The sequence below is a fragment of the Neodiprion pinetum genome, chromosome 1, assembly GCF_021155775.2.
Source record: "Neodiprion pinetum isolate iyNeoPine1 chromosome 1, iyNeoPine1.2, whole genome shotgun sequence".
In the NCBI taxonomy this organism is placed as follows: domain Eukaryota; kingdom Metazoa; phylum Arthropoda; class Insecta; order Hymenoptera; family Diprionidae; genus Neodiprion; species Neodiprion pinetum.
In genome coordinates this window covers 18,445,690-18,472,625 of record NC_060232.1, presented here as the reverse complement: position 1 = coordinate 18,472,625, position 26,936 = coordinate 18,445,690, and the positions used below count along the sequence as shown (strand labels likewise).

The window sequence follows — 26,936 nt, the reverse complement described above, 5'->3', positions numbered from 1 at the left end:
AAAAGTTTTCGGAAAACTTTTTTTCGTTTTCTGGAAACTTTTTTTCATTTTCTGAAAACTTTTTTTCGTTTTCTGGAAACTTTTTTTCATTTTCTGAAAACTTTTTTTACCTGTTAATCAAATGGGAAAAAAGTTTTCGGAAAACTTTTTTTTCGTTTCCTGGAAACTTTTTTTCATTTTCTGAAAACTTTTTTTCGTTTTCTGGAAACTTTTTTCCATTTTCTGAAAATTTTTCTCGTGGTAAACGAATAAATATGAATAATTGTTCAATATATTAATAATAAATAAATAAATAATTGATGAATACATGAAATTACACGGTATTCGAATTTTAAAACTTCGATCTGCTCAATATCGTATTGCCGGCGAAGCGTCTCTGCTTCATGAACTATCGCCATGGATGTCAAACGCATATATTTACAACGGTTCTATGCCCTCAGTTCCAGCCTACGGCTAGTTTATTGCGGGGTTGCAGCACACCCTCCAAGTTCTGGTGCCTGTTTGCCCAGGTATCGGTTGCATATTACCGTCTTGTCAACTCATGATCAATTTTTCAGTACATTGGAGCTAACCTCGCATTTTTTACTATGTATTAAGCACTGCGGGGTTGATCAACTCTTGGTAAGCCCCTCAGACGGTTCTTATAATCATTAAACGTGATGTTATTTATCGTTGCAGTTTTCGCATCCTTGACACGCTTACCCACTTTAACACCGTTGTCACATTTTTGTTTCATCCTCATCCGCGGTGGGGGGGGGGGGGGGGGGGGGGAAGATGCGGCTGCTGCTATGAAATCTGTACTAACCCAGAGCCGTATACCTGCACATCTATACGTTGATCAATGCAAAGAATTTCACAACAGCAAATTGAAAGCCCTCATGATGCAGCACAATATCAACATGTATTTGACACTCAGCAACATAAAGGCGTCGATATGCGAACGTTTTTAGTCGAACATTGAAAAAATAAAATGTGGATGTGGTTTACTCTCCTAGGATTTCACAAGTGGATTAATATTTTGGATGATTTAATGAAGTCCTACAACAACACCAAACATCGCACGATTCGGATGAAACCGGGGGATGTTAGCACGGAGAATGAAAAACAGCTGTATCGTAGCGTGTACAAGCCTCGGCAAATCAAACGAAGTGATCGAGCGCGGAAATTCAGTGTAGGCGATCGAGTTCGAATCAGCAAGTACAAGAATGTATTCGAAAAAGGCTATACACCCAATTGGACGACAGAAATATTCACCGTGAGTGAGGTGAAAAATACCAATCCACCCACCTACAAACTTACCGATTATCAAGATCATCCCATCGAGGGGGGCTTCTACGAGGAAGAGCTCACCAAAGTGAAATATCCCGACGGCTACCTTGTGGAGAAAGTGTTACGCAAACGGGGGAATCTGTTCTATGTGAAGTGGTTGGGTTTTGATAATTCGCACAATAGTTGGATGAATAAAACAGACATGTAACATAATTTGTATGTATTTTCCGAATTACAATAAAAGATTTTGAATATACAAATATTTCCACATTTTATCTCCTTTGTGCGCACATGTGCCATACTCTGTACTACGAAAATAATAATAATAATAATAATAATGATAATAATAATAGTGATAATAATAATGATAATATGCAATTTTGCCATACGATTATTACACATTTTATTTTTTGGAGAACTTTTTTTCATTTTCTGAAAACTTTTTTTCGTTTTCTGAAAACTTTTTTTCATTTTCTGAAAAGTTTTTTTCGTTTCCTGAAAATTTTTTTTCATTTTCTGAAAACTTTTCTCGTGGTAAACGAATAAATATTAATAATTGCTTGATATATTAATAATAAATAAATAAACAATTGTTGAGTATATGAATTCGCATTTTGAAACTTCAAATCCATTAAATATCGTATTGATCATGAAACGTTTCCGCCCGATGGTGGATCGTTCGAGGCGTCAAACATCAAATGCTTACATCAATTCTATGTTTAAAGTTTATCCTATAGCTATTGGGGGGCTGGGACAAACCCCCAAGGTACGGTGTCGGTCTGTCCAGGTATCAATTGCCGCTTGTCATCCTGCCAACTCAGAGCCAATTTTTTTTGTACGATCGTGCTTACTTCGTGTTTTTTGCTGCGTATTAAACACTGTGGAAGAGTCAACTCTCGGTAAGCCGTCAGACAGCGCTTATAATCATCAAACGTGATGCTATTTATCGATGAATTTCTTACACCCTTGTCACGCTTACTCACTTTTACGCCACTGTCATATTTTTCCCCATCCTCACCCATCGTAGTAAATGTGTACAGCTTTGCTCGCAGTCCCACAAACTCTGTCATAATTTTACCATTATTTTCGTCCTTCATTAGCCCTAGTTGTTTTTTGTTTTTAAGGGGAATACCATACACATTGTCAGAGGTGTCAAACATTGTATCTACATCACGTTTGATGATATCGTAGATATTAGGCACATTGAATTGATAAATAAGGCTGTCTGTGTCGGTATACATCAATTTAGCCTGTTTATTCGAAAAGTTGGTTTTAATATAATTATAGTGGAAATCGTAGAGAAAGATTTTTGACAGATCTAGAATTGATGCGCCGACGTAAATAGGTTTGGTGAAGTGAACTTTGACACGATTCATTTCAATCATAACCATATCAGTGTCAAATACGGTGCAGCTGTGAAAGTTTGCTCGGGCAATAAGCGTTCTCGCACCACCTTTTCCCTCCCATTTTGTAACCAATTTAACATCTTTATGATTTCGCACATTCTCCATAGTCTTGCCGAACACAGCGTTATTCATGAGTTTGTAAAAGTTTTTCTCAAATTCATTCCTAGATTGCTTACGCATGTCTGTATTGAGCGTGATGTAAGGCTCGAGCCATGGAGATTGCGCAAACTTCAAAATTCTATGCACTTTCGTTAATTTCAATCCTAAACTCAAACACTGCTTTAAATTTCTATAGTGCAATATATACTTTGTTTTGGGGTGAAGGGTGGTCGCGAGTTTGGCATTTTTACTACCTGGAGGAGTAAAATGTTCGGGACAAAGAGGTAAGTCTTTGTGATCCTCGTGGAGTTCTACAGGGTAGTCCAAATCTACCTCCAGAAAGTAACCGATCGGCGAATCGTCCGGATGGTTCGTTACATCGATGTGCTGATACTCCCACTGGAACGAACCGATTGGTAAATGCACGCTCATAGCTGCACCGTACAGGTTATTCACGTCAAAATACATGAGATACGATTCCGCTTTGTTTGGATCAAAATCTGTACCCATGAATCTATTATTGGCCCGGGCGTGTCGATTAGAACATTGCGCTACGCCGCCTCGAATGGCTCTTTCAATAAATAACACCATTTCAGGGTTGTCTAAAAGTTGCAAATTTACATTAGTATGCTTGAGCATCGCGTCAAAAGCAAGTCCCGGTGCAGTGTAGTAGTGCAACGGATCTAAATCGTATGTTTTGAAGCAACTAGCGCGGAAATTTTCGAAAATATCGGCAATCAAAAGAACATCGGTCTTTAAATATAAATCTGAATAGCCCCCCAATGACTCTAAATGGAAATCCCTCCAAACAGTTTGCGCGTGCTCGTAATCGGTGTCCGAAATATTTGCATCGCAGAGGTGCGAGTAGAAATGCTTCTTTGCAGGTAATCGCGGTTCATCGAGTTTCCCCCAACAATCGACGTATTCATAGGGAAAAACGCCTTTGCGGGTCATCAAACTGAACTGAGTCGGGTTATTATAAAATTTACGTGTTATGCGTTTATCGGTATCGGTCAAATATTTGGAAAGTTTATCGATGCTGCTAGCCATAAATCGGAACGAATCGATGAATCTCAAGTGCATCATTGTTCCATCGACGCGTTTCGTGAAGGATATATATTTTTCCTTATTTATGGGTAGCAGTGTAATTTTACCGGGAAAAGTTGACGCGAGGGATTTTATTAAAAAGTGAGAATCGTAACCGGACAAATTGTGGAAAACTATTGGAATTGTGTGCGTCTCTCTGAAATTCAAATTACACCGATTATGAGCAGGACCACGATATTTACCCGTGAAGTGACAGTGATCGTAACACTTTTTCTCCTCAGGGGTAAACGGTTTTTCACAAATATAACAATTCTTTGCGCGCATGTGACGATCGCGTTGCACTTGGGTAAGAGACTTCATCGGAATTATGTTTTTGATGCGTGACTCTACTTGAATTGATAAATCTTTAAGCTGTTTCATAAACCAATCTATGCAATCGACACCGCGTTTACCGTGGAACTCTGATAAAGTCTCATCGTACGCGCAATGTACATAGTACGCTACACTGTGCGGGATATGCTTTTGAATTTCACAAGTCTTACGAGTTCAAATTCATCCACAGGTTCAGGGATTAATATACATTCGAGATCGGCGTATACGGCAAACGGAACGGTGCCTTTGTTTTGAAAATTGGAAAATTTTAAATCTTTACACTTGGGAAATTCCATGCGTACTTTATTTAGCGTAATACAATCTTTTCGGTGATTGTCGTAGTGTTATGGCAAAGTATCGCTTCAACGCCAAAATTCGCCGATTCCACACTTGTTTTGTTTTGTTTTTTCTATCCTCATGTTTATTGTATATGTTTGCGTGTGCTTCGCCCAACAACGGAGCTGTCGCGATGACCACGTTCTGTCCGAAACTATATCTCAATCGAGGAACATGTGTTAATAAATGAAGTATTATTTTACGTGTCGAGTACTCAATTATAATTTGTTGCAACATTCCCAAGCATCCCGTCACTTCTCCCTCGCGTCATTCTCGAATTAAGAGTTCGCAGTTTTTCTCTAAACATATTCTGGTCCTTCGAGCCGGATTCGAGAGAGCGCGCGCTTCGGAAGGGTCTTGGAAGATTGCATTTTCGGTTCGGTCTCGCATAGAAATTAAAACAGCCGAAAAGGCGTGGTTCTGAAAAGTGAAGTGCATCGTAAGCGCCAAAAACTCAATCCTCCCCATTTTTCTTTGGCTCGTTTCGGTTTACGCGTGTCTGTATACTCCAATCAGTGTCTGCCGGAGAAAACCGGGAAAGAGGAAACAGAATCGGACGTCTGAACTATTGAACAGTGCAAAGTGTTGTATAAGTTAAAACTGTAACGAATATTCTAGTAATAGTTATTCGTGCCACCTCATCGCTGCCGGATTCTCGGCACTGTCAACACTCGAGGCTACAGTCAAGGTCACATTCCGCGAAAGAGATTCCAGCAAAAACGATGCCCGTCACGGCGAGTTCACTAATCGCAACACAACACGATTTGTTTGGGTATATCAGTCGAGCTGTCATAAATCTCGAGAAGCTCGAGTCGAAGAAGCGAACACCCATACACTGTCAAACACGAATAGAGGCTCTTGAAAACAATTGGAAAAAATTCCAAACAGCTCACGAACAGCTGACAACGATCGAGCCCGAAAAAAGGGCAGAGCTTCCGTACTTCTCAGATGATCTCTATGCTACATGCGAGGAAGCATTTCTCACTAATAAGGCAGACATGCTCGTGCTTATCAAATCGTGGAGAGGCCCGGAGCCCCTTGCTCACGACGGAGCGCCGGGGAATGCCCTTACTTCCCGACAACCACCGCGTATAAATTTACCGAAATTCTCCGGGTCGTGTAATGAATGGACAGAATTTCACGATTTATTCCAAGTGATGGTCGGTCAGAATCAGGACATTTCCAATGTGGAAAAACTGCAGTATTTAAAAATGAGCCTGACAGGAGACGCGTCCTTGCTCTTAAAAAATATTTCCGTCGCTGGGGACGACTTTGGGCGCGCCTGGGAAACTCTTGTTAATCGGTACCAAAATAAACGCGTTCTGATCGACGCCCATCTCGCGACATTGTTCTCGACGCGCCGTGTAAATAACGAGTCAGCTGTCGACTTAAAGCAGCTTTTGAACGACACGAAAGACGCTCTCGGGGCGCTTAAATCCCTCGGTAGTCCAATTGAATATTGGGATCATATTCTCGTGTACATGACAGCGCGAAAACTAGACTCCGAGTCACTCAAGGCGTGGGAAATCAACATCGGAGCACAAACAGACCCCGCGTCATTCGATGACCTCGAACAATTCCTGTTCAGCCGTGTTCGTGCTCTGGAAGCCGTCGATCGAGTATCGACCTCTCGTAAGGCGCATTCTAACCCAATCGCCAAATCCAATCCTCAACGCAGCGCGAAAGTACATCAAACAAATATCAACCGAGCGAACGAGAACGAATCAAAGCAGTCCACGGCCGTACCCTCAGGGCTAAATTGTGCCTTATGCACAAAGTCGCATTATATTTCAACGTGTCCCGAGTATCGCAACAGAACACCGGATCAGCGGCGCGAGCTTCTCGTACAGCGAAATTTGTGTTTCAATTGTCTCGGGGCGCACCAATTCAGAAACTGTCGGACAGCAAAGCGGTGTCAAGTGTGCACTGGCCCACATCACACCACGATACATCGTTCGAAAGCCGTGGAGCAACGAGCTCCCGGTTTCAGCGCCACGTCGCCATCGGAAACACCTGAGCCCAGCAAACAAACTGACGGTGCGGCGATCCCGGGTCGCGATGATCAGCCTAGCACCTCCGTCTCTACAAACGTTGCACTTACAAGTACGATCCAATACAAACCAGTACTGCTTGCAACCGCGCTCGTGAAGGTCACCTCTCGTACTGGGGAAGAACTCATAATTAGAGCGTTACTCGATCAAGCATCGGAGGTGTCATTCGTCACAGAATCACTCGCCCAACGCTTAGCTTTGCCAAGAAAGAATACCTCGCTGCCTATACGCGGAATCGGTGGCAAGCGCACCGTCAGTGCGCGCGGACTCGTCAATCTCAATATCCAGTCTCGCGTCAAAACGTTTTCGCTTCCCGTAGATGCATACATACTTGCAAAACTAACGTTTTACGTTCCCCCTTGTCGAGTACTCAAAAATAACTGGCCTCATCTAGAAAATCTAGAACTTGCCGATCCAGACTCGTCCTCAACACGAGCAATTGATCTTCTTCTTGGAGCAGAGGCCTATAGCGTGATTCTCGAGAAAGGATTACGTAAAGGAGATCAACAAAGCCCCATAGCTCAGCAAACCGCCCTTGGCTGGATCCTATCGGGTTCAATTCCGTCACAGGACCCCCCTCAAAAAAGGGGATCGGCATACGGATTTCAATGTTCCGTAGATCATGAACTCCTCAGCCTTCTTTAACGTTTCTGGCTGCAAAAAGAAACAACCTCAAATAGCGAAACTTTACTCTCCGAAGAAGACTCGCAATGCGAGCAGCATTTTGTCGAGACTCACTCTCGTTCACCGGAAGGCCGGTACATCGTACGTATTCCTCTTAAACAACTCCCAGACAATCCTGGGGACTCTCGGAGATCTGCGCTCTTTGCGTTATCGCGTCAAGAAAAACAATTCGAGGCAGATCCGGCAAGAAAAACCGCCTATTCAGACTTTCTCGCGGAGTACGAGAGTCTTGGACACATGACTCTAGTGCCTAATCCAGACCAAGCTTCGGGACGCGTTTTTTATCTACCGCATCATGCAGTGGTGCGTGAGAACAGTACAACTACGAAAATTCGAGTCGTTTTTAATGGATCTGCACTTACGACACGCAAAATCTCAATCAACAGCTTACAGTACGCTGGGGCTAAGCTTCAGAATGATCTCGCAGATGTAATCACTCGATGGCGTCGATACGCGTATGTTTTCACAGCAGACATCGAGAAGATGTACCGTCAAATCGGAGTACATCCCGACGACTGGGATCTGCAGCGAATTCTATGGAGAAACAATCCACAGGATCCTGTATCAACATATCAACTGTGCACGGTAACTTATGGACTTAAAAGCGCCCCGTATCTGGCCTTACGCGTACTCCGACAGCTCGCAGCTGACGAAAAATCTCGATTTTCCCTCGCAGTGAACATCATCGAACGAGAAATCTACGTCGACGACGTTCTATCAGGAGCCGACGACCTTGAAGGAGCAACAGAAAAGATTCGCCAAATCAACGAGTGCCTCGCCAGTGGCTGCTTCAACTTACAAAAATGGACCTCAAATTGCGAGGAATTACTCGAAAAGATACCGCAAGAAAAGAGGGACATATCGCAGCTCGTTTCCATTGAAGATAACAATCCAGTGCGAGCGCTCGGGCTCCTATGGCATGCAAATTCCGATTCCTTCAAATTCTCCTCGCCTCGTCAGCAACAACAGTCTCAACCCACTAAACGTAATGTTCTCTCACGAGTTGCCCAGATCTTTGACCCTCTCGGTTGGATCGCCCCAGTTGTCGTTCGTGGAAAAATTTTCATTCAAGAGCTGTGGTCAGCTGGTCTAAATTGGGACGATCCACTTCCCAAAATTCTTGCAACTCGCTGGAGAATCTATGAAGAAGAACTCAAGGATATTGCTCTTATCTCGGTGCCACGTTATTTCGGTAGTCGAGCAAACCTTGCAGCGTCGCAGTCCGTCGAACTGCACGGTTTTTCAGACGCATCACAAAGTGCCCTGAGTGCAGTAGTTTTTCTTCGCCTGCTTACGGAAAGCAACGACATCCGAGTATCACTTGTTGCGGCGAAAACAAGGGTAGCCCCGTTAAAAAAAGTGACAATTCCGCGGCTGGAACTATCTGCAGCCGTGCTGCTAGTTCGGCTCGTCTCGCACCTTCGAAAAGTACTCGAACTCGAGAACGCCACGATTCACCTCTGGACGGATTCCACCGTTGCGCTGGCTTACATCAGTGGAGATCCGTCTCGTTGGACGGAATATGTCCGCAACCGCGTTAATGAAATTCGAGAAATTGACCAATCTCAATGGCACCATGTCTCGGGCAAGGAAAATCCAGCCGATTGCGCGTCAAGAGGCATTAGCCCGCGGCAGTTACAAGAAGACAGCCTCTGGTGGAATGGGCCCGTTTGGTTGTCGCAGCATATATCATCGTGGCTCTCATTGCATCCACCAGTCCATCCAGAGGTCACCCTTGAGCTCCGCAAATTACACGCACACATTGTCAACACCGACGATCGCACCATCATATGGGACCTCGTACAACGCTATTCCAGCCTTACAAAGCTCTTACACGTTTCCGCTTGGTGTTTCCGAGCATCTCGAAAATTTCTACAAAGGCAGGACGCCCCCAGCAGAGAGAATCCTCTCACGCCGGCCGAACTTGAGCATGCGCGTCTTTTTTGGGTCAAGGCGACCCAGTCAGCGCATTTTAACGCAGAGATACAACTTCTCTCAGAAGAAAAACAACTTCCGCGATCCAACCGTCTTCTGCGACTGGCTCCGTTTGTCGACTCCAACGGTTTGCTGCGAGTTGGCGGCCGTCTTCACAAATCTCCATGCAACTATGACGAAAAGCACCCATTAATACTACCGCAAGAAGCTTCCCTTACTACACTTGTCATAGACCAAGCTCATCGAAAAACTCTCCATGGGGGTACTCAAGTTACCCTCGTCACACTCCGAAGCCAATACTGGGTAGTTGGAGGCCGCGTACCAGTCCGTAGCTTCATACGACGATGCATTACGTGTATACGGAATCGCGCAATGCTCGGGTATCAACTGATGGGGCAATTACCGCCCTCGCGATTCAGTCAAGTGCGCCCGTTCATCAACTCCGGAGTTGATTACGCCGGTCCGATCTTCTTACGGACATTTCGTGGTCGCGGTGCCAGAACGTACAAAGGATATATAGTCGTCTTTGTTTGCTTCTCGACTTCCGCAATTCATTTAGAAATGGCTACAGATTACTCCTCAGAGGGATTCATAGCAGCATACAAGAGGTTCACGAGCCGCCGAGGGATTTGCGAGACCTTAACGAGTGACTGCGGGACAAACCTCATCGGCGCAGACGCGGAATTGCGAAGACTCTTCAAAGCAACGTCCAAAGAATTCTCTACTATCGCTACCTCTCTAGCAAACGATGGAACTTTATGGAAATTCAACCCCCCTTCTGCCCCTCATTTTGGGGGAAAGTGGGAAGCCGCCGTAAAATCCGTAAAATTTCACCTCAAAAGAGTCATTGGCGACTCACGACTCTCGTACGAAGAGTACGCTACGTTACTCGCACAGATAGAGGGAGTTTTGAACTCTCGCCCGCTCTGTGCACTTTCAGACGACCCATCAGACCTTTATGCGCTCACTCCGGGACATTTTCTGATCGGTTCCGCTCTTAATGCCATCCCGGAACCATCTCTCGGCCATCTTCCAACCTCTCGGTTATCCCGATGGCAGTTGTTGAGACAAATGCTGGAGCATTTTTGGTCCCGTTGGAGTACGGAATATTTACAACAGATGCAACTGCGTGCAAAATGGCATTACCGCACGAACGCATTGAAAATTAATTCTCTCGTTCTCATCAAGGACGAGCGATATCCACCAACCAAATGGGCCCTTGGCCGAGTCGTCGAGCTGCACCCCGGAAAAGATGGTCTTATTCGCGTTGTGAGTGTCCGTACTCAGCATTCGACGTATAAACGACCAATCGTCAAGCTATGCCTTCTACAGAGTCCTGATACTGACAAACCGAAGGACACTCCTGCGGACTAATCGATACTCTGCCTATTCTACATCATTATCAATCTTCCTCAAGCTTGTCAAGGCGGGCGAAATGTTATGGCAAAGTATCGCTTCAACGCCAAAATTCGCCGATTCCACACTTGTTTTGTTTTGTTTTTTCTATCCTCATGTTTATTGTATATGTTTGCGTGTGCTTCGCCCAACAACGGAGCTGTCGCGATGACCACGTTCTGTCCGAAACTATATCTCAATCGAGGAACATGTGTTAATAAATGAAGTATTATTTTACGTGTCGAGTACTCAATTATAATTTGTTGCAACATTCCCAAGCATCCCGTCACTTCTCCCTCGCGTCATTCTCGAATTAAGAGTTCGCAGTTTTTCTCTAAACACGTAGACATGTTTCGCGCCAAAGTGGCACAAACATCTGTCACATAAAAACGTTTTGTGTTCATGAATGGACAATTGTTTGCTCACCAATCGGGAAAGATCTTTAATCCAAGCAAAGTGGAATCTCGGTGCAAACTCACCAGTCATATCGTCTTCCGGATTACTCTCAACCATTAGAAGATGAATCGTGTCAATGTTTAAGCTATGCAAATTTTTACTCAAATAAATTGGCACGATGACGCTTTTATTTGATTTTGCATGATGCGAAAAAGTTTGAGATTCTATACCATATACATTGATGCGCAAATTATTCAATCTCTCAAGCTTTTCCACATCATGTAGAGTAGCAGGGAAATTGATACCTGTACAGTCCAACTCGGAAATATATCGACGATAGTTGCGAGTCCTATTGGTGTGGGTGTTGACCGGGTGGAGGGCTGCTGTGACGGACCAGAGAAGGCATCTTTCGTCCTCGTTCCTCACGTTAATCACAGCCTTTTTATGTCGAATGTCTTGGGGCAGGTCGACGAATGTTGAAGCCCCCGCGGCGAGAGGCTGGTAGCGATTGATATTTACAGCGATGTTAAGGATCTCAATCATACTCCAGCCGGAATCGCGTTGCTCGAAATCTTCCACCTTTGACTGCAGATCACCCCGTGCACGTATAAACCAACCATTTATATCGCTTGATGGGAGGAGAATCGCCACGTTAGAGGTGTTGAAACTCTCAACTTCAGTGGAGATCTCTTCGTGCTTGGCATTTTCGAATTTGCACGATAATATGAGGTTAACCTTCACATTTCCCTCCTCGCGCAGTATCAGCTCCAACTTCTCGGTGACGACGCGCTGCACATCGTCCAGAAAGGCGTCCAAATTTTTAAGACGGAGATTTGTGACAACCCCCGTTCTGATTCGGCTGGCAAAAGCGCTATCCACGTCGTCCCATTGTACACCCGCAGGAGTACCGATATTTCCACCCGTCACCACTGTGCGCTGCTGCAACTGCTTGATCTTCGTCACCCAAGATTGCAGGAGTGCGATCGTATGTTGGATCCGTATTTTCGCACCAACGGTTGTTCCTCGTTGCATGGAAATATCGCGCAGAACTTGGATATTCGCAATTCCAATATCAATCCAATGATTGATGACAGCGTCATTCTCTTCTCCGGGTGGTTGCTCTCTCAGCAAATTGTACGTCCTCTCCATCTGCTCCGCAAGTCCCATATACGCTTCGACTGCCATGACTTTGACGTTGATATAAGCTGAACTTTGTATAACTTTTTTGACTTGCACGTATCGTGTAAGACTGACGAGCTGCATCGGATGCGTTGAGCTTATATGTATATAGGCCGATAGATCGCAAGAATTTGGGAACTGTGCGCACTGCGTTCTGCGCATATCGGAGGGTAAAATGACGTCAGAGATGCGGTGCGCACTGCGTTCTGCGCATCTCGGAGGGAAAAATGACGTCAGAGACGACTGGGTCCGCCCTTTATCCGACCCGCCATCCCTAAATTTTTGGGTTTTATTGCCCTCCCGACTCTGCAGAGATGATGAAATTCATGTAAAAAGTGACGCTAAATATGGCTGGGGTCCGCAGTCCCCGCCCCCACCATCCCTAAATTTTTGCGGTTTATCTGCCAGTTTGAAGTCACCCAGTTCCGCAGCTGCATCTTGCCTTAAAGCGTGTTGGAACAGGTTTTCACCCCCTTCCCCTCCCCCTCTCCACGAACCCACCGCCGCCTAATGTAGTTTTTGAGTTTTATGAGTCTTTAAGCAGCGTGGGCCATGTGGTGTGAAAAATCGGTCAACGAAAAGCAGGTAGCGAACAGTGTTTGGTCTAAGAAAAATCTTATCTTGCCCGCTCTTCACCGGATGGTATGTGTACACACAGTTTTGGGTTTTACGACTCTTTATAGCGAACAAGTCCGAGCCTGCACATCCCCCGCCATTCTCAATGATATGTATGTTCGGTTTCAAATGAGCTACTATAACAAAGAAGCTGGGCCTTTGCTATCGAGGCGTGAATTTACAAACCAAGCTCCCCTTATCGTCATCGATTGCTCCAAGCAGAACGAAACATTGAAAACTGGGGACCTGTGGACATTCGATTGGAATTTGACTCTAGCACTACGTTCCCACCACACACTTCTGCCTACTGCATGATCTTGCATGATCGCATTGTTGAATACAATCCGATCAGTGGTACTGTTAAAAAATTGGTTTAAGTCAATTTTGGAATAACAATATGTTTAATTAATATGGATATTGAAAATAATATGTATAATTTTACTCGTTAAAATTTCGAATAAGATAATTGAGAATACAATAAGAAAACTAAATGTAATTGGTGTTAAATAAAAAAATTGTTAAAAGCATTCAAAACGCCATTTTAAACCTTCCTTTAGGGGTCATTTCCTGGAATTTTTTCAATAGATCTAGCGGGTTCTTACCTTATCTGATTTATGTGCGGCTTTCCGGCGCCAAACAAGTCTCGACAGGAATTATTTTGCGTGCGTGCGTGCATGTGCGTGCATGTGTGTGTGTGCGTGCATGTGTGCGTGTGCGTGTGCGTGTGCGTGTGCGTGTGTGTGTGTGTGTGTGTGTGTTTTTTTTTTTTTTTTTTTTTTTATTAAGGGGGGGGAATGCTTTTACGCATTCCAGGCATAGATGTTTCCTCAGATGTTTTGCATAGGTGGACTGCATATATTATTCGCCTGGATATGTGAGACTCAACTAGCGCCATACAAAGAAAACTTGACACTAGCTACTACTCACTAAACCCTAAACCCCTTTTTCTTCTCTCCTCTGATCCCCTGCGGTACGACTGTGAAGTATTACTTCGCAGGGGGAGGTTTAGCTGCTGCTCTTCCTTCTGGTAGCTAAGGTGTTATTACTTCCTTCCTTCTAGATCTTGTTTTCTGTTCTTCTTCCTTCAATGGAACGCAACTCTGTAAGCACTTCGGTAGCAAACGTGCATGTGGCGTTCCAGGCAGCTTCGGTTGGCAGCATTTCTTCTACTATTGACTCTGGTGTGATTCTCTTGTTCAGGATCTTCTCTAACTCATCACGCTGAGGGATAAAACGAGGGCACTCAAAAAAAACGTGCTCTGCATTTTCAGCAACTCTTGGGCAGGCCGGGCACTCTGGAGAATCATCATGCTTAAAGCGATGGAGATATGCCCGGAAACAGCCGTGTCCTGACAGCATCTGTGTCAAATAGTAGTTGACCTCGCCGTGATTCCGGCCCAGCCAAACGTCAATCCTTGGTATAAGTCGATATGTCCATCTTCCCTTTTCTGCAGCATCCCATAGTTGTTGCCATCTTGCAATACTATATCGTCGCTCTTCAGTTCTCAGATCTTTAGCGCTCAGTGTAGATGACCTCTTTCGGTGGTATAGGTTCCGTCTTTCCTCAGCTAGAACTCTAAGAGGCAGAGTTCCAGAAATGACGCACACTGCTTCCTCGGATATTGTGCGAAAGGCGCTTGCAACTCTTAGTGCACTTAATCGGTAAACCGGTCCGGCTTTCCTCCATGATTCTTGGGTCTCCAGCGCGTCTGCCCAAACGGATATTCCATATGTGAGCACTGATGTGACTACTGAAGACAACAATAGTCTCCTGCTCTGCTTCGGGCCTCCAACATTCGGCATCAGTCTTGATAGACTGGTTACCACCGCTGATGCTTTAGCACTTACGTGTTCGACCTGTTGCTTAAAGTTCAGTCGGGCATCAAGCATCACTCCCAGATATCGGATAAATGGTTGCGATGTGATCTCATGCTCGCCGACATTCAGCTTGATGTTTTCGACAATCTTTCTGCTGGTGATGAGCACCGCTTCAGTTTTGTGCTTGGCTAGCTCCAAGTTCATCATATCCATCCAACGGTTGATCCGGCTAAATGTGATATCAAAGGCCAGATTTATTTCTTCCAGATGTTTCGCGACAATCACCACGGCTACATCATCGGCATATGCTACCAGTTTGACTTCTTTTGGCACTGCTATTTTCAGGAGACCATCGTACATGACGTTCCATAGTAGCGGGCCTAGGACTGAGCCTTGTGGCACACCACCGGTAATATTATACTCCTCAGGACCACTCTGTGTGTCATATCTAAGGACCCTGCTCGTGAAGTAGCTTGCTACCATCCTACACAGGTATCCTGGAACTTGTTTCTCTTCGAGGGCCCGCATGATGCAGTCCCAATTGGCGGAGTTGAAAGCATTCTTGATGTCCAATGCTGCTACCAAACAGTACTTTTTTGTACCACGTCTCCATCTCTTTCCGGCTATCGCTTCCTTGGCTGTATTGACAACCAGGTCGATAGCATCCAGGGTTGATCGTCCTTTCCGGAAACCATACTGATTTTCTGATAGGAGTGGATCGACTACAGCGTCTATTCTCTGGTGGATGATTCGTTCTAATATCTTACCCGCCGTGTCTAGCATGCAGAGTGGGCGGTAAGATGATGGCTCGTCTGGTGGCTTTTTTCCTTTGGGAAGCAGTACTAGTCTCTGTTGCTTCCATCTTCGAGGAAAGATCCCTTCTTTGAGACATGAGTCGTAGGTCTCTAAGAATAATTTTGGCGCTGCTTTAATAGATGTTTTTAGTGCAATATTTGGGATCCCATCCAATCCCGGCGCCTTATTATTCCCTACGCGATTGCATGCCTCCATCAGTTCTTCTTCTGTGACAGGTGGAATGTCTTCAGAATTAATCTGCAGTGATGAATATATAAACTCACGTTGCCGCGGAAACAGCGTTGAGATGATCCTCTCTAGGAGCTGTGGACACGTAGGTGACGGTATTGGCTGGTATTTCAGGTGGGTCATGACCACCTTATACGGTCTGCCCCATGGGTCCCTTTCTACTTCTTCGACAAGTTCCTTCCAGCAGCGTTTTTTGCTATCTTTGATGGCCTTGTTCAGTTCTCGGCGGGCCTTTTTGTACTCCGCGACCAGCTCCACCGAGTTAGGTCTTCGATAGCCACGTTGCGATGTTCTTCTTTTCTTGAGACAAGCTGTTCTGAGGGCGCTAATCTGATCATTCCACCAATGCACCGAAGGTCTTTGATTTATACCACGCTTACGAGGCATGCAGGTGTCACACGCCTGGGTGATTTTCGTCATTAGGTTCTTCGTCTTCTCCTCAGCATCTCCTGTGATGGTCGAGTCCTTGTCTAATGCTACTACCAAAGCTTCCGAGTCAAAGTCTTTTACTTTCCATCCAACTGCATTAGTTTGTCTAGTTGCTCTTCGAGGGTTCCGACCAGCCGATATTTCCCAAAGTATTGCATTGTGGTCGCTGGCGGTGTAGGTGTTCATAACTGTCCAAGAATAGCTTCCTCTCAATAGACTGCTGCTGACGAATGTGAGGTCTATTATCGAACTAGCCTCTCCCTTGGTGTATGTTGGTGTTTCGCCAATGTTAAGGAGAACTACGTCCAGCGTGGCCATTGCTTCAAGTAATGCTTCGCCTCGCGCATTGGTCTGCTTGCTGCCCCAGTCTACCGCCCAGGAGTTGAAGTCTCCGGCTATTGCTACTGGGTAGTACTGCTTTGCATCCTCAGTAAGTCGATCCAGGAATTCTGTGAAATCAGCAATAGAGAGGCTAGGTGGTGCATAGCAGCTATAAAAGCGGATACCGTTAACAGATGCTGCTACAAAGCCGTTGCTATTATTGCTCACTACGCTCTGGAAAGGAAATTTGCCACAGGACCAGATGACAGCTTTGGTGGTGCTGTCAGATTCCCAAGGTTGGTTATTCAGGTGTCTGTACGGCTCTGCTATTAGTACTAAGTCTAGCTGTAGTTGACGCACGGTCTGCATAAGCAGGTCATGCGCAGTCTCACAATGATTGAAGTTGAGCTGTAATATCTTCATTATTTCTTGCTTGTCTTCTTCTGAAGCGCCTCTTGGAATACCGGGCATCTATATGTGCCGGCATGGTGAGCAGCAACTTCTTCGCTATTCTTCTCAGCGCATAATACACATTTGGCTGGATTTTTACAGTCCGCAATTTTGTGTCCTTCTTCTCCGCATCTTATGCAGTGCTTAGACCGGTCAACTTTGCCCTTACACTGGGATCCAATGTGCCCGAAGTGCCAACATTTATAACATTGAACCGGTCTCATCGTCGCTCTTATTCGGCAGTTAACCCAACCGATTCGGATCTTGCCGTTTCCATCCAGTAGTTTTCGTGCTGTTGTCGCTGGTAGCGTCACTGTAGCCATCTGCGTACCTCTAAAGGCATTACGGATCTTTATTGCCTCTAGTGGTATCTCGCCAGCTTCCGGTTTCAGGGCGGCCTGGATATCTTCCTTCGTCGTGGTGTCATCGGTGTCTCGAATCTCGATTGTCTCCTGTGGCCCTTTGCAGACTACTTTGGCGTCTTCTTGGAGGATGCCCGCAATGGCCTTCTGTAAGGCTTGGCCTTTGTCGGTGCTCTTCCTCGAGAGCGTAATCAACATGTCTCCGGCGTTGGTCTTGTGTACTTTGTCGACCGTATCACGGACCTGGTCTTCAGGAACGTCCTGTTTAATACGCCGCAATATCTCGGCATACTTCGCCTTGTCTGCTGGGCGGATGATCAGCGCGTCGGGCCTGATCCATTTGTGCGGTTTTTTCCGCTTAGGCTCCGGCCTGGTCTTCTTTAGAGACTCTTTTAGGAGCTGCTCTTTGGCTAGCCTCCTTTTCTCTTTCTTCGTTTGGACATCTGTCCAAACATTCGCGTCTTTTTTCTCAGCATTCTGCTTCGTCAGGTTTTTGAGAGGACTTGGTTTCAAGTCCTTCTTCTTTGTCATTCTGTTATCTGTTGAGCCCGGGGAGTTTCGGTTTTTTCTCTTGATAGACTTGATGACACTTCCACTTGTTTCTTCAGCAACAGATTCACCGTCACCATCGCATCCGGTGTCCATTGATTCTCCTTCAATCTCCACAGCAGGTGGACTGTTCTTCTCCGGAGTAAGACGAGGAGTGAGTCGTCGAGACGACTGCCACTCTTCGTCCAGTGTTTTAAATCTGCGAAGGGCGGTGACTACACTGGTCGTCTTGCTCTTTATCTCCTTGTGGATGTTGACCTTTGATTTGACAAACTCATGCAATTCGCTGGTCAGCGTTTCGAGGCGTTCCAGTGCTTGCGTTCTCTTCATCTCAGCGCCTGCTTCGATCGCTGCTTGTTGGGCGTGTAACCCGTTCTCACTCATGTTTGTTTCCTTTATATTACTCATATCCTTTTAATATTACCAGCGCATCGTACGGAGAGGAGCGGGTTGTCATAACTAGGAACGGGTATACCCTCGGAGATAGTAGTACTCCTACCCCAGTTCCCTGGGGCCTAGTCGACACTTAGCCAGTCCCGGAATACACGGACGGACTAGACTCGCTCGAGGCGGTGAAGATTCCGATCTCTATCACTCACTGCGTACTTCCTGATCAAGGCCCGAAGTGGCTGGCTCCTGAACTACTGCTATAACTTACACCTCGGCAGAGCAAGCTCACATCAGCCTTAGCCGGTATCGTCGGAAACTACGATACAGGTTCCGGACACTCCCGGTGGGTCACAGCAGAGAACGATCTTCTTGTTGCAGCGTCAGATGGGATGACCTGCCCTCTTGAGGTCAGGTGGTATGACCAACCCTTTTTAAGGGGAGTTTGTTTCACGGGGGTGTATTTTATTTAGCCCCTACCCTCTGTACCCTGTTAACTAAGAGACTCAGTCTCCTAGTATCATCCAAGGACAGCGAGCGTTCTCCAATTCCCATGGAGACGCGCCTGGTAGCAGTTTCTCTTCTGCCGCAGTGTGTGTGTGTGTGTGTGTGTGTGTGTGTGTGTGTGTGTGTGTGTGTGTGTGTGTCAAAATCCTATGAAAATAGCCGCCGAAAATGACCGGGGGGGGGGGGCGTGAGAGAGGGTGCGCCGTGAGTCGGGGGGGGGGGGGGGGCTAGGGGGGAGCTAGGGGGGAGCTAGGGGGGAGATAGGGGGGGTGTTGGTCCAGAACCGGCGTATATACACTACTGTTGGGCATAATATTTGATATTATAGAAACCGTTTTGAGCATTAATCTCATGGCAGATCATGATTGCATTCGGTCGCTCGCGCGCGGAATATACGAATGGCGGCGTCGGTGCCGCCGGATAGCGTGGTGGGGGCCTGCGTCTCGCCTCGCGGCTCCTCTCGCGCGGCTTCGTTAACTATTTCCATATCTCCCTTATAAATTGTCTTGAACAATTTTTTTGTTTTTTTTTTATTTAACGTAGTCTTTACTCACGAATTCAAAAATGCTGATGAAAATTGATATTCTCTAAGCCTCGCGCGGCTTGGTTAATAATTTCCATATCTCCCCTATAAATTGTTGTGAAAAAATTTTTTTTCTTAATTTCACATAGTTTTTTCTCACGAATTCAAAAATGCTCATGAAAATTAATATTCTCCAAGCCTCGCGCGGCTAAATCAACTGTTTCCATACCTTCCTTGTAAATCGTGGTAAAAAAAATTATTTCACGACAATTCATAACGGATGTATGGAAATAGTTAACTGGGCCGCGTGAGGCTTGGAGAATATTCATTTTTATGAGCATTTTTGAATTCGTGAGAAAAAACTATGTAAAATTAAAAAAAAAAATTTTTTTCACGACAATTCATGGAGGAGATGTGGAAATTATTAACCAAGCCGCGCGAGGCTTAGAGAATATCAATTTTCATCAGCATTTTTGAATTCGTGAGAAAAGACTACGTTAAATCAAAAAAAAAAATTTTAATTTTTTGTTAACTGAGCCGCGAAAGGCATGGGGAATATCAATTTTCGTGAACATTTTTGAATTCATGAGAAAAAACTACGTTAAAACAAAAAAAAAAATTTGTTCAAGACAATTTATCAGGGAGATATGGAAATAGTTAACTAAGCCGCGCGAGAGGAGCCGCGGGGCGAGACGCACGCCCCAACCACGCCACCCGGCGGCACCGACGCCGCCATCCGTATATTACGCGCGCGAGCGACTGAATGCAATCATGATCTGCCATGAGAATAATGCTCAAAATGGTTTCTCTAATATCAAATATTATGCCTAACACTATTACGAATGCCCGCGAACTTGAATTTCGCGAAAATGTTGATTTAAACAGTAATAAATTAAAGAAACGTGAAAATGATTGTGTCTTGGCTTGTAATAAAGATATTGACATTTTTTTTTCAAATTACGCGTCTCGCTAAGACCTATGAGAATCTTGAAGAACATTTTGAATAACTCAAATATTTAAGGCGGAACTTTTATCTGTTTACAAGCTAAAATTTTATATCCTCGAAAAACATGGTTTTTTTTTTAAACCTATTCTTTTCAGTTAAATCCTGAATGTACATGCTAAAAAGAATCACCCTTTTTTTTTGCACCTTCTCTTCTTTGAGGTCCAAGCTTCCTACAAAAAAATTGGCGATTTGGCACGGCTCACAGTGGTCCAAAAGCCCGAATTCCTGGTCAAAACTAATAACTCAAATATTTCTCAGTGAAAATTGCTAGTATTACTATACGTATAGTTTTTTGGCTTGCTGGTTTCGAAAATGAATGCAAAAATGCGAAATTCAAAATGGCGGCCCCGAAATGGTGGATATTTTTTACAAAAAATGGTACGAATTTTTAGAAATTCATAGTGCGAATGTTTTTTGGGTCGCTGATTCCGAAAAAAGAAACAAAAATGCAAAATTCAAAATAGCGGACGTTGAATGGCGGATGTTTTTCGCGAAAAATAATACCAATTCGCTGAAATTCATACTAGTAATGTTTTTGGGGTCGCCGATTCCGAAAACGAATGCAAAAATCCGAAATTCAAAATGGCGGCCCCGAAATGGCGGATATTTTTTACAAAAAATGGTACGAATTTTTAGAAATTCATAGTACGAATGTTTTTTGGGTCACTGATTCCGAAAAAAAAACAAAAATGCAAAATTCAAAATGGCGGACGTTAAATAGCAGATGTTTTTCGCGAAAAATGATACCAATTCGCTGAAATTCATACTAGTAATGTTTTTGGGGTCGCCGATTCCGAAAACGAATGTAAAAATGCGAAATTAAAAATGGTGGACCGAAAATGGCGGGAATATTTCGTGAAAAATGGTACAACTTTGTTAAAAGTGATATTTTGTAAATTAATTTCTTTAATTCATACAGATTTTTTTCTTATAAAACAAAAAAACATAATTTTTAAAGATACATACTAATCGCTATCTGAATTCTCATCATCGACGTCGTTTCGATGAATGACGTTGTCTGCGTCGCCCCGCTACACTAATCCCACGAGGCGGGCCACGAGGCTCCGACCGAGTCAACAAAACACTGCTTCAAAGAATGCGTATTTTTGACCAATGGAGCAAAAACGAGCAGGCGATGCCAACGGTTTCACATTCTCTATACTTTTTCACACTAGGAATCGTTGAGATCTCCGCAGGATCTCCGGGGATCATAACTAATTCTCTACAGATAGTAATGCAATTTAATGAAATAGGTTATTTTGCAGCACTCGTATTGCATCATTAATATCATCGCCATAAATTCCGAAACTTGGTTCATTCACAAAATTTATGTAATTCACTTACCTTGAGGAATAATATCCATTTTGGTTGACTCGATTTTGATGAAAATTGAAAAAACTTCAGCCTTTTTTTTCGCGCGCTCGAAAGCGTGCACACACCACAGTCCCGCGCGAGTCTCGACAATGGTCACTTTCGAGGGCTTACCACAGGCCATGGAATGAATATGAACATCTGCCCTTTTGGATTTCAAAGCTCTAATGCTATCTATTGACAAATATGTGAAGCTTTACCTCGGATGATAACTTTCGGTTTTGGGGGTTTTGGCCAAGAATTCGGGCTTTCGGACCACTGTGGCGGCTGTTGAATAGAAGTCGTCCAAATTCATATACATTCCGACTGAATTATAAAGTTATATGTGAGTATCGTTCTGCATTTTGGGAATCCTTTACAATATAGTAACGCAAGTGTAGACCGATGAAGAGACTGGAAATTGACAGCGATGAATTTTATATCTGTATCATATACATTACCATTAAGATGTTCCAAAAGAAATTCTTTTTTTTTGGTTAAACGCCCATCGAAATTTCGTTGGAGCATCTCAAACAGTACATCTCATCCAAATACGAGCTCTTGATCGTCATATTTACTGGTGCCTCTTCTGGTTTTTCCATTTTCCATTCAAACAACACATAAAGAATAGGAGAAAATTTTCGATTTTTTTCTTTCGTAAACGATTCGACTTATAAACTATCTAAATACAGATTCGTTCAGGTAATCTCACGCTCTATCAAAATGTAGTGAAGTATAGTTTACGTAACTGCAACCGATTACGAGATATTCGCCTATAAACATAGAAATTTCAGAAGGATTTTACCGAGATTGGAAGAAAATCCTCCCGCGTTACGAAACAAAGAATCTTGCTCCTAGGATGTTGCACAAAAGGACTTCCGAATTTTTTAGAATTTAGAGTAGAAAACCTTGAACACTTAACTGATAACCAAATTTTCATAATAGCTTTGAAAAAATTCCAAGATAAAATAATATATACAGGGTGTCCCAATTTAAAGTACGCATTACGTTTTCAGCCGAACTAACTCTTCAATTGGAAAATGTGTCCTACAAAACTTGTTCGGTTCAGAGGGGGACACATGAAGATTTTTTTTTTGGTCAAGCATCGTAACTGGTGATGCTGTGGAGGATGCACCAGTTTTTTTGAATGGAATCACGCATTTTTCTCTCAATTAAATATTCTTTATTCAAAAATCTACAATTTTCTCAGAACATGTTTTTTTTCTAAATGAATAGTTCGTGAGATAGAACAGAAAAACAAATATTTTATTACTCCAAACTTTCTCTGTGATATGTGTGATATGTCGGAGCATCAGTGGGGTGACTACAGATGTTCAAAAATACCACCATCAAGAGCAATACATGCTCTCACTCGCTTTCCGAAGCTCGGCACCGTTTCCAAAAGGATTGCCCTTGAAATGGTTCCGCACGCATTAGTAATTCTATTCATCATGTCAACCCTAGTCGTTGGAGGCTCCCGGTAAACAACATCTTTAAGGAATCCCCACAGGAAAAAATCGGGCGATGTGAGATCCGGCGATCTTGGTGGTCACTCAACTGGACCTCCTCGACCGATCCAATTACCACCGTAGGTAGCCTGCAGATAATTCCTCACAATTCGGCGATAATGAGGAGGTGCTCCATCTTGTTGGAACCACATTCGTGCTCTTGTATCCAAGTCAACTTCTTTCAAAAGCTCTGGTAATGCGTTCTGCAAAAAGTTGAGATATCTTTGCCCAGTCACCGGTCCCTCGAAGTGATATGGCCCTACAAGATATCCGTTGACGATCCCACACCAAACATTTAATTTCCACCGATGTTGGTGATCAATCTGTCCAGAGCTTTTGGAAGAAGTTGACTTGGATACAAGAGCACGAATGTGGTTCCAACAAGATGGAGCACCTCCTTATTATCACCGAATTGTGAGGAATTATCTACAGGCTACCTGCGGTGGTAATTGGATCGGTCGAGGAGGTCCAGTTGAGTGGCCACCAAGATCGCCGGACCTCACATCGCCTGATTTTTTCCTGTGGGAATTTCTTAAAGATGTTGTTTACCGGGAGCTTCGAACGACTAGGGTTGACATGATGAATAGAATTACTAATGCGTGCGGAGCCATTCCAAGGGCAATCCTTTCGAAAACGGTGCAGAACTTCGGAAAGCGAGTAAGAGCATGTATTGCTCTTGATGGTGGTATTTTTGAACACCTGTAGTCACCTTACTGATGCTCCGACATATCACACATATCACAGAGAAAGTTTGGAGTAATAAAATATTTGTTTTTCTGTTCTATCTCACGAACTATTCATTTAGAAAAAAATCATGTTCCGAGAAGATTGTAGATTTTTAAATAAAGAATATTTCAGTTGAGAGAAAAATGCATGATACCATTTAAAAAAACTGGTGCATCCTCCACAGCATCACCAATTACGATGCTGGACCAAAAAAATCTTCATGTGTCCCCCTCTGAACCGAACAACTTTTGTAAGACACATTTTCCAATTGAAATGTTAGTTCGGCTGAAAACGTAATGCGTACTTGAAATTGGGACACTCTGTATAGAGATAGGCAATTCAATTTCAGACTTAAAACGACTAAATAGAGACAAACTACATTTAACTTCATACATCAAACAAAATAGTTCTGATTTCTCACTCCTTAAGGGGTTAGGTGGGTTTCAAAATTTCAAAAAATCGAATTTTTTTTTTTTTTGCTTATCTTATAATTGAATATGTTGAGAATATTCCTTTAAAATTTTAAAACGATCCGAGTCATATTCTAAGAGATATAGCCTTTGGATGTTTCACCCATCAGGCTATAACCGAGCGTGAGGCAGGTATATCGAGGCAGCTGCTTAGCTATTGTTCGTTTATTTTTGTGATGCGAATACTAGGCTTAGGATTTGCCGGATGTAAAAAATTCTGTGGTTTGATGGATATAAGTTCCTCATTCTTGAATGCATCAACGTACAATTTTTATGTTGATAAAATACATGAGTGCGTCATAACTGTTGCCGAATCAATTTTGTTGTCTGCTGCAAATCAAGAAAAAAAATTGACGTGTGATGAAAATAATGTTGAAGATACGACAGATGTTACCGTGTCAGGTGATGGCACGTGGAAAAAACGTGGGTTTGCATCATTATACGGTGTAAGTACGATTATTGACATGTTATTTGAATGTAAATCTTCAATCGCGTTTTTCTCGAAACTACATTTTTGAAATCGGTAGTCACGATTTCTCGAAAACTTATAAACCGATCTCTTTCAAATTTTGCACACTTCTTCAAAATAACATTGTCTCGTGCTTGAACGAAGGAATTTTTTTTTTTTTCTATTCCAAGTAATTTTTCAAGGCCATGAAGGGTGCAAATTTTACTCAACATAAGGGTTTTTTGTTTTCAACGCCGCCAAAAATGTAATTTTTTTTTTTTTTTTTTTCCTTCGTCCAAGCACGAGTTTTAAACATCTACTAACAGAAAATTTTTGGTTTTTGCATTTCAGACGAATCTGTCATGAGTTATCCTGACTACGCCGAGAGAACTTTTTTTTGAGGGGTCATAGCAGACGACGTGTCCACGCCTTAATTTTCAATATTTTTCAATGAAAATTTCACAAACTACTTATAAAATATGTATCTTTTATGTGTTAAATTGATGGAATGAAATATTCTGTTGATTAAGTAAAAAAAAATTCATAAAAATGTACCTATTTTGAGCTTTTGAAACCCACCTAACCCCTTAAGAAATTACACAACGATGAACTAAGAGACAAACATTGGTTTAAACAACGAAAATATCATAACATAGCTAAATTGAAAAAATTAAACCTTGAAACAGAGAGTTATTCCTTTTACTGAGTGAAATGTCAATCTCACTACCACCATCATTCTTGATCACGTAAATAACGTATTAGCATTAGGTCAAAAGCATGGAATTCCGTAGAAACCTATAAAGTTACCTATCGATGAGATGGTTCGTGCAGTAGAATCAGGGGGTACTAGTTTGCAAACAACCACCAAAGACATTATCCGTAGCAATGTTACACACAAAATCATTTCAAATTCTCAAAAACAACTCAATCGTTCGCAAGCAAGAGAATTGAGTAACATCAAAGCAACATAAAAGTTTCTGAATGAACATACTGAAATAACTGTCACCAGAGCCGATAAGGGAAATAAAACAGTAATCGTAAACACAGAAGATTTTTAAAACAAAATCAATGACATGATGAAAATACATATAAAGTACTTGAAACAGATCCAACTAACATCATAGAAAGGAAAAACAACTCAATCAACAATTGGCTTAAAGAAAACATTATTTCCACTCACACTCTAAAAGCTTGCAAACTCATTGCTCCGTACCTCCAAAAATTTATTTCTTACCAAAAATTGATGAACAAAATGTTCCTTGTCGTCCGATAGTTTCGAATATCCCTTTCAGTCATAGTGGGACCGCTACGGTCCCACCTTGTAAAAATTCACCTCAGACCTCTAGTATTGAACCAAGGCCTCTGAAAATACGTATTTAGGGGTTTGATGAGTCGCTGATCACGAATATGAGGTCAGATTTTGAAAATTCGCAATGGTGGATCCGCTATAGTCGATCCAATTGGGCAATGTGACAATAAAAATTTTAATCACGTAAAATCTTACTTTATCAGGAATATTCCTTCAAATATACATTAGAAATAAATATTTCAGTTGATTTGAGATGAAATTTGAGATAATCAAAATCCGTGGCTCCTTATCATTATCATTGATATATATATATACATGTGCGTGTTGGCGTCATAATAGGGATATTGAAAAAAAACAAGTAGAAGGAAAAAACAATAAAAAAAAACAAAAAACACAAAAAATAGTGGAACTAGATGCTCTCCATGTCCTCGTCGTTAGTTTCGGTATAGTCCAGACGAATAAGCTATAATATCGACTGACGTCTATTCTGGAATAACGTAGGTTAGCCGATGTTTTTATAGGTGAATTAGAGACAGACGAACATATTTTCACCCATGCCCCAAAAAGTTAGGTCTGGGTTTGTCCGTAACGATTGTTTAAACTTTTACGACCCCACATTTTGTTAAATAACGTCTTTCTTATGGGTCATACACGAAAACTGTTCCAACGAAAGTTGTTCGTCTCATCATTCTCGATAAAACAAGCTGTCGTGAGATCAATTTTCTCTATTTGTTCAGATGCCAAACGCAAAATGCCATGGAAAAAAAATTTATATTTCTTATTATAAATTGATGAAAAAACAACGCGTGACTTTGAAACTCATGGTACAGATAATATGAAGTGTCTTCAAAATTATCGTGCAAGGTTTTTTTGGCTGTGTTATATAGTTGAGCAACAATCCGCGACAAGCCAAAATCCGTATATCGTGTGCCCCTTTTTATGTGA

General features: G+C 43.0%; 1 protein-coding gene and 1 long non-coding RNA gene across 2 annotated transcripts in view; both read left to right on the top strand.

Annotated features, from left to right (window-relative positions):
• Positions 1–26,936, top strand: part of LOC138190738 (two pore potassium channel protein sup-9-like) — a 1,051,447-nt gene that overhangs the window by 896,260 nt on the left and 128,251 nt on the right. The gene's annotated exons all lie outside the window — the stretch shown is intronic.
• Positions 24,450–25,236, top strand: LOC124224929 (uncharacterized). Its single transcript, XR_006884952.2, has 2 exons — positions 24,450–24,680; positions 25,034–25,236. It is a non-coding gene; the product is annotated as an uncharacterized lncRNA (long non-coding RNA).